The 7900-nt window shown below is 39.4% G+C and overlaps 1 long non-coding RNA gene across 1 annotated transcript in view; it reads left to right on the top strand.

Annotated features, from left to right (window-relative positions):
* LOC112451132 overlaps positions 1–7357 on the top strand; it is a 28504-nt gene extending 21147 nt beyond the window's left edge. Inside the window, exon 6 of the long non-coding RNA XR_003039885.2 lies at positions 6650–7357. This is a non-coding gene — a long non-coding RNA (uncharacterized LOC112451132). The remainder of the gene's footprint in view (positions 1–6649) is intronic.
* Positions 7358–7900: the final 543 nt, after the last annotated feature.

The raw sequence follows: 7900 nt of genomic DNA, 5'->3' as shown, positions 1-7900 counted from the left end.
TAGAGTTGCTTATGGCTAAATTAGGGTTAGAGTGCGGGGTTTTGATGTTTGTCTCTTTCTTACTGTTTATTCAATGTCACATGCTGTTTTTATTTTGTTTTTTGTTTTTTAATTATGTAAAGCACCTTGAAATGCCTTGCTGCTGAAATGTGCTATACAAATAAAATTTGATTGATTGATTGATTGATTGATTGACCAACTTCAGCGCTGGTTGTTGGACCTAAAATATATCCAAGAAGTATCTGGTTAATCCTGCTGCAGCTCGACTGCTACGTGAGGCTGAGAAAAAGCAGCTGTTTATTTAAGATGCAGTCAGAGTTTGGTGATTTTAGTCTGTAGTTGTTGGGTCTCCGGTTCAATAGTTTCCTCCACGTTCATCCCAGACTGACTGCCTTTTGGTGGGTTTAACAGGACCTACAGGGAAACTTGTCAAAAATAAAAAATAAATTAAAAGTCAGGCATTCCTTTAAGGAATGCTCATCACCTGCCGCCTCTCATGCCAGAGCTTCAAACTGGGATCCTCTTATGTCGTTTTGGTCAGACCTTATCAGTGAACGTGCGCAACATCGGCCAAGATGCTCAGTTTGTTCTGAGAATGACTTTTAGCTTCTAGCGTATCAAACTTTAAGTCATTATCTGTAAATTGGACTAAATTATAGCCGTTTTTGTAATGTCTAATGTTGATTAAGGTAGTATCTCACTCAGGAGCGACTCATTATGAGGGGAAAAAAAGGCAAATTATTTTATTTGCAGCCAGCTGTTGAAAATGTCAGCTTGTTTTTGTGCACGGCTTGCAGACCTGTGTTCTGGGTCGTGCACATTATTTGTTGCAACCCAGTGAGATGCTGGGTTTAGCTGTGGCGACCATCTTGAATTAGGGTGTTTAATTAGTTCTAAGAATTTAATTCCAACCCGTCTCAGTTCCTGAGATATTTTGCTAACAGACAGGGTTCACCCCAGCAGTTAATGGCAAAGATGTTGCATAAATATGTAGCTCTCAGAGTGTGTGTTGGGGATGATTCTCAGCTACTACTTAACCAACTTTCAGCTCAATATCTGCAAAATTGAATTGTTGTTAGCTGTGGTGGCCATCTTGAATCAGGTTGACTCCACTGGCCGCCTGGTTCCTGAGACGTTTCCTGCTCTGTCATTTCTTTCTCCTGCAGCTGTTCAGAGGTTGTGTTGCTCTCTTCTTTGCTCTGTCTGTGTGCGATGTTGTGGAGGAGCAGTGGTGGAGCTCATTAGCAGAGTACCAGGGGAGCGCGGCCGCTGCAGAACCCCCAGCTCCCACAGCTCCTCTTCGGGCCGCCTGGCCGGCCTCTCAGCTCGGCTGTCACAGCTGCAGCATCCTGAAGACGAAATTTCTTCTTTTATCCGTTCATCTGGATGTGGTTTACCCCAGAGACGAGACCTGTCTCACCTGAAGTGTTTAGAATCAATTTCCTCTGAAATTTAAAAATGTATTATTTAATTTAAAGTAATCCCACATGAAGCATGAGATGATGGTACAATCACTAAAACAGGGTTTAGTTTACAGTTAAAACAAGCAGATAGCTTTTAGGGTGAGGAAAGTTTTTTATTTTTCTAAAAGTGCCATCTCGGCTCATCACTTAACGACATTTAATGAATTGATTCTGACTTCAGCTTCTATCAGCGTCACTGTCGCCTGCTTCAAAATGAAGTGTCCAGTTTCCACTGCAGCAACATAAATTCTTAATTATGGATTTGTTTTTGCATTATTGATACCCGCGTCACATGGTTTCTTAAAGTGATCCTCTGATTTAGGATCCAGCTAATAATTCTTGACGGACAAGTTGCTCGTTTTTATCAATATTTTCAACTTTGTGCTCAAATTAATTTGAATCTTTTGGAGAACGCGAGTGAAGGAGGGCTGTAAGGGGGCGGGAGGAAATTGGGTCACCACGGAGGAGAAACGCGGCACAGTGTGAGATCAGCAAAATGTTGCATCCTTACTCTGATGTCAGGAGTAAATCTTTATTTTATGAGCTCAGACCTGATCTGGATTGTCCTTTCAGGATGTCCCGGAGCACCGCCGGCTGCGACAGGCGCAATAAAAATTTTAACAAGATTTGTTTTCTTGTTCCGTTTGAGTCTCTCCATTGTTCGCGGACACTTTTGGACTTTAGGCAGCAATCTGCAGAAAAACAGATTTATTTTTTTTAGCCTTTTGAATTATTCAGCATACATAAAAAAAGAAAAGAAAACAAAAACACTCTAGAGCTAGTGTTCTCGTTTTTTTGCAGCATCTGATGCAACTTTTCCAGCTCGTTTTAATGATCCGAGCCACGTTGAAGCCACCGGTCTCCTTCATGTGAGGAGGCACGAAAACACAAATCCTAATTTATTAAAACGTGACCTTCCTGCTTGCCGTAGGTGCTGCTCTTCCAAACAAAGCGAGCTGAACTGGAAGCTGCGCTCCTCGCTCTCTGACAAATGAGACTTTCATTGGACAATTATCGTTTTCGGCATCGCAAACGTGGGAGCAGAATTTGTCACTGTCACTTTGTGTGTTTAAGGCCATATTAATCAAGTGATTAATTGCCAGATATTACTCACTGAACACGGCTCTGTGTTTCCATTCAAGTGCTACTTTGCCTCCGAGTGTGACCGCTTAATTGTTACCTTTTTGTTGTTGTTGTTTATGAAGTCTTTCTGTGGCGTTTGCTGGTCTCTTTTAGCGTTTTCTGGTCTTCTCTTTATATAAAAGACCTGGTAATTAATATAAATACCTGGTTATGTGTAGATTTTTTTAGTTTCTTAGGCACAACTATGTAAACGGAGCCCCTTTTTAAACAAACCCTTAATTAACAGATCAGGTTATTGGCAAAATTATAGAAGTTTGTAAAAATTTATGAAAACTAATTTGGTGTCAAATTCACTTTGTTCAAATAATCTGATTCTTATTTGTAACCATTTACAACAGTTCCAATTAAAAGAACCATTTCTGCCCTTTTACCCCACATTAAAGAAGAAAGAACTCAACTTATTGTTAAGTTTTACATAAATATTACATTCTGAACTGTTGACATTTATGAGTATTTTTACATTTTAGTTTTTTCCTCTTTGATGAATTGAAACCTCTGAATTGAGTCAGAAATATATCTGAGGAACATTAATAAAAAACGGATTTTTTGCCTGAACATTAAAATTAGGACGGTTTGTTGGATATCTAACTGTGACTCAGTGGATCTTCTCTCAAAACAACTGATACTTTCATTTACTTTAACTTGTATGAAGTTTTTATGAAAGACCAGCCGTCTGTAATTGTCGTTTTTCTCTGAATAACTTGTCATATTTTTGATAAAAATGTTTCCCTCAGCAGCTTGCTGCAGACGTGTAAAATGTTTAATTTTCTGGTGAATTTCAGAGAAAAAGACCCTGCTGTGTGGCTGGAAGTTCAGTTAATGAACTGATCTAACAAACTATTGATTGTTCCTTTCTTTTATTCACTTTTTTATTAACTGCTCCAGTTAGATGTTTCTTTTGTGGTTTTAAATATAATCATTTTTGGTCAAATCTACAAAGTGCTGCAGGTTGTACTTTCCTCCTTCCTTTAAAGCTTCACCTGGATGGTTTTTGTCTGCCTTTGCCAGTTTGTTAGACATTTAAGATAAATATAGTAAATATTTTGTGTCACCAAGGTTTGAGCTGCTTTCTAGCTTTAGGTCACAGATTTATAACATGAAAACTTAATTATTTAAACCCAGATTCTTGTTTACAAAGGAAATACTCAATAAGTTGAAGTAGTAGATGTGAGAAACGCTGCAGACTGATGGAAAGGTTGATTTCTTCCTGATTTCCATAACGACGACTTGTTTTTGTGGTAAGAAAACTCGAGGAGATCTTCTGTCAGCTTGGCAGGAACTGTGACTTGGCATCGTCTCCTCACAGAGCTGGCCATAAGATTTCATGGACATCTCGGGCTACAGCTTCGTCTGCAAGGCATTGTGGGTAAATTCTCCCTGTGTGAATTCCTTCCTGCACAGTTGCTGCAGCAACTCATTGGTGTGTTTTCAGTTTGTCACGTTTGTTTTCATTAGAAACGGCAAAGAAGAGACATCATGACATATTTCTGTGCAGATAAATGGGTTTAATTTTTTGCAAAAAAGCTGATATTGTCCTTATAGTTGCAGAAATCTGGGTTGGTGTTTGGCTACTTGAGGGTAATGTTTTACCTGCAGTGGATTTTCTTGATTTTGGTGCAAACAGTCATAAAAACCTGTATTTTGCAGCACAGAATCAGCTGTCAGTTTATCATATTTGATAATTTCTTCTACTCCAGTTGCACATCTTTTAAAAAAACAAACAAACTTTGTATCATTCAGGTTTAAAACACAAGAAAAAAAAACAGAAATTTGTTATCCTTATAATTGTTCTGCCAGCGCTTCCTGCTGTTAGTGCAGAAAGTAGATATATTTTGGAATAAAATAACAAATATATTAGTTTTTGACAATTTCCAAGTGATAGTATCCAATATTTATCAGTGAAAAATATAAATCAGAAACACTTTAGTGTAAATAACATCCAAGAACACAATAAAACATGAGCTGTAGAGCAGCTTTATATTAAAATGCACATTTTTCTGTTTTCTGGTTGCATCAGTACTGCAGTTGTCCACTAGAGGGAGCTAAGTTTATGTATGATGGGTTTGCCATCCTTCAACACACACTTCGCTTCTCAGAAACATTTCTAACTGGGCCTTTTCTGCTTCGAAAAGAAACCTACGTCTTCTCTCAGTACCTCTTAGATTAAATTTTTGGCAAACGTGATGCTTGAGTTAAATTGTTAATGATGCTGCAGGACCCTGCAAACCAGACATCAAAGGGCATGCGTTAATACGTACAGCTCGCGTTATTTCTTCTTTTTTTTTTTTGTTCTCTTTAGTCTCCCGGGGAGAGGAATACCGAGTCAAAGAGATCCTGTTTTTTTGTCTTTCATATTTTGTGCCGTTAATAAATGCTGATGTTTCTTTTCCTAAAGGTAAAACACCTCAAATGAGGAGCTGCAAAAAAAAAGAAAGGAGGAAAAATTAGGGATGTGGGAACGAGGGGGCCGAGCCGGATGATCCGCCGACGTTAAGAGGCGTGCTTTGAAGAAAATTCCATCAAAGGGGAAAAACAATAAGTGAAGCGGTGTGTGTGTGTGTGTGTGTAAGGCTGGTGTTAAATACCTCTTGTTGTTCAGAAATGCTTAAAATCTCAATTGGCTGCGTTAACTGGCATCTGGAGAACAATGAGTTGAATCTGTTAGGGCTTTATGAAAGGCTTTTAGCTTTTACGTCTCCTTCCATATGCTGCTCCATGATTGCTTTGCATCTTCATATTCGCCTGCACACCTTGTTTCCTTCTGCCGAGGCTGGGAAACGAAGGGGAAGAAGCAGCGTTTGAGTGCGGCGTCTGATGTCTGAACATGCGTGCAGACGGGAATAAACGTGTCGATTATGTTGACATATTTCTGCGTGTTTATTATAGTTTGCATTATAGTTTGCATATACAAGTAAAGACATAATGTTGCACAGGATGCTGCCCCCAGGGACACGTCCATTTTTAGAGTTTCTTCCGCTGATGGAGCGATTTGACGCGACAGATGAAGTGTCAAGTGAGGAAAACGCGACTTCTTCGGTCTGACCTTTCTGCGCGGAGCTCCTCATCGGCGGCTGTGGAGAGGAAAGCTTCCTGCCTTTTGTTCAGCAGATGTGAGGGGGAGCTGCTCGTTTCTGACATTTTCCCCAACCTGCTGTGACACAAATAGACTCACTGTCACATGATGTATCGTCAACGGAGAGGAGCAGCGGGCTTTTGTGAAACTCAGAAATTCATCATTGCTTTCTTATTTATTTTATTTTTATTTTTAAATGCGCTGCAACAAAACTCTCCTCAAGGTGGAGGTGACTTCTTGGAGAGAAAATTAAGGGTCAAGGCTACCTTTTTACTATTCTCTTTCAAATATTATCCTCTACTTTGTTTTAAATTATACACCAAATTGTGTGGGTTAGGACTTCTGTAGAGACAATTCAGAAACGAATGACCCGGCCCTGTTTGGAGCTCTACAGACATCGAAGCGACGGTATTTTTGTCTTCTTTCACCCAGTGTGTGTCTGACTGCTGCAGGACTGACTTTCCTCTCAGATCCTGTCAGAACGCAGAGACACAGGCCGCGATTAGCCACCGTTAGATTTTCTTTTCAAAACTGGAACTAAAAAGTCTTTTTAGTTTGTTGCACCTCCTTCAAAATAAACCGAGACAGAAATTCACAGGTGTGTCCATCAGCGTCTTCTGCTGCTCATAGTTCAATCACTTTTTTTAGATCTGATTTAACGTTAAGGCTTATTTTCCAGTATGCAGTTTTGTCTATCAGTCAGGGAGTGACAGACACAGGTGTGTAGTTACCACGGGGATCTTGGTTCTCTTTACACTTCTTCTACAGCTCATACATCAAAATGTCGTTTTTTTTTTTTCCTTAAATTATTATAAAAATTATGTTGGATTTTTGGGCACTTTTTGACGTTTCTTCAGGAATTTTATCATAAATAACATTTAAAATTTCTTGTGTTTTTCTGTACGGTTCTCTGTCAGCGCCATCCTGACAGCCGTATCACCTCCTTCCCTCTCCTCCTCGCTGTCTTAAGCGTCTCTTAGCCAGGTGAGATCTGAGCGACCTCCGCTTACAAACCTCTACATCCTCCTGGTGACAGAACACTGGCGCTGTGTGTTTGTGTCAAGTGATGTTTGGCATTTTCTCTGCGACGCGCCGGGCCTGACTGCAGCGCCACGGGCCGTTCCCCGTCAGCTCCGGGACTCCGGCGACGTTGATGGAGGCGGGAAGGGGCCAGGTAGAGGTGGATCTGTCGGCGCCGATTTGTCAGGCCTTCACTCACCGCCTCTAAAGGCGCCAACAGAGGTATAACCGCGGTTGGGGTGAAGCCTGCACTCTGTCATACGCACATCGACGGCCATTTGTCTCCTCGGCGCTGTCCAAACATGAGATAGTGTCTTCAAGAGTTAATTTATTGCTGTCTGACTGAATCACCTTCAGGAGGAGAAATGGCAGAGGACGGCGAGGTGGGGCATCGGAGCAGGCAGCTGTTTATGTTCATGGACGGAACGGGTCACATTTTTTAATTTAACCCAGTAAATTACCTGATTGTTACAACAGATGTAAAGACATTTTATTAAACACGTTTGTGCTTATTTTAGGCTTAAACAAACCAATTTGCTTCATGGTGCAGCGTTTTTAATTTATTTACAGAGATGAATGGACAAATCTCTTACAGTATACTTCATTATTTTACTGCTGCATTTTAACATTTTGTTTGATTAAAATATTAAACACTTTAGTCAACTTCTGTTATTTTTAATAAGCCATAGAAATTAACAAATAGTCATAAAAATGTCCTGGTTGTTCCTGCAGGTGACATTTCACATTTTTTCTTTGGCATTGTGATGGTTTGTGTTTGGACATGTTAAAATAATATCTTTTAAGACAAGTTTCATTTTTATATAACTTTTAAACATTTAAATTTTACACATGAATGGAAGTGTTGTAATAGTGACATCTAGTGGCACAAACTGCAAATTACAATTATTCTGTTTGATACTCTGATGTGCCATAGTTTCATCGCTTACAAACATGAGCTGTTTTTAGATGAATAACATAAAATATGTGATCCTATTTAGGTCAAATAATTTATTATACTGTATTTTTGTTTGCCGTCTTGTAATTGTGCGTTTTTGTGAGTTTCTGCTTTAGATGTTGTAAAAAGTGGACAGATTCAGTTCAAACTTGTAGAAGTTTATAAAGCATTTTTGGTACGATGGAACAATATAGTGTTGTTTAATATTTCTTAAAGCATATACATTTGAATATTTATTGCGATCAT

Source organism: Kryptolebias marmoratus, linkage group LG23 (assembly GCF_001649575.2).
Source record: "Kryptolebias marmoratus isolate JLee-2015 linkage group LG23, ASM164957v2, whole genome shotgun sequence".
Taxonomy (NCBI): Eukaryota; Metazoa; Chordata; class Actinopteri; order Cyprinodontiformes; family Rivulidae; genus Kryptolebias; species Kryptolebias marmoratus.
The sequence above is the reverse complement of the archived record's forward strand: the minus strand, read 5'-3'. Positions and strand labels throughout refer to the sequence as shown.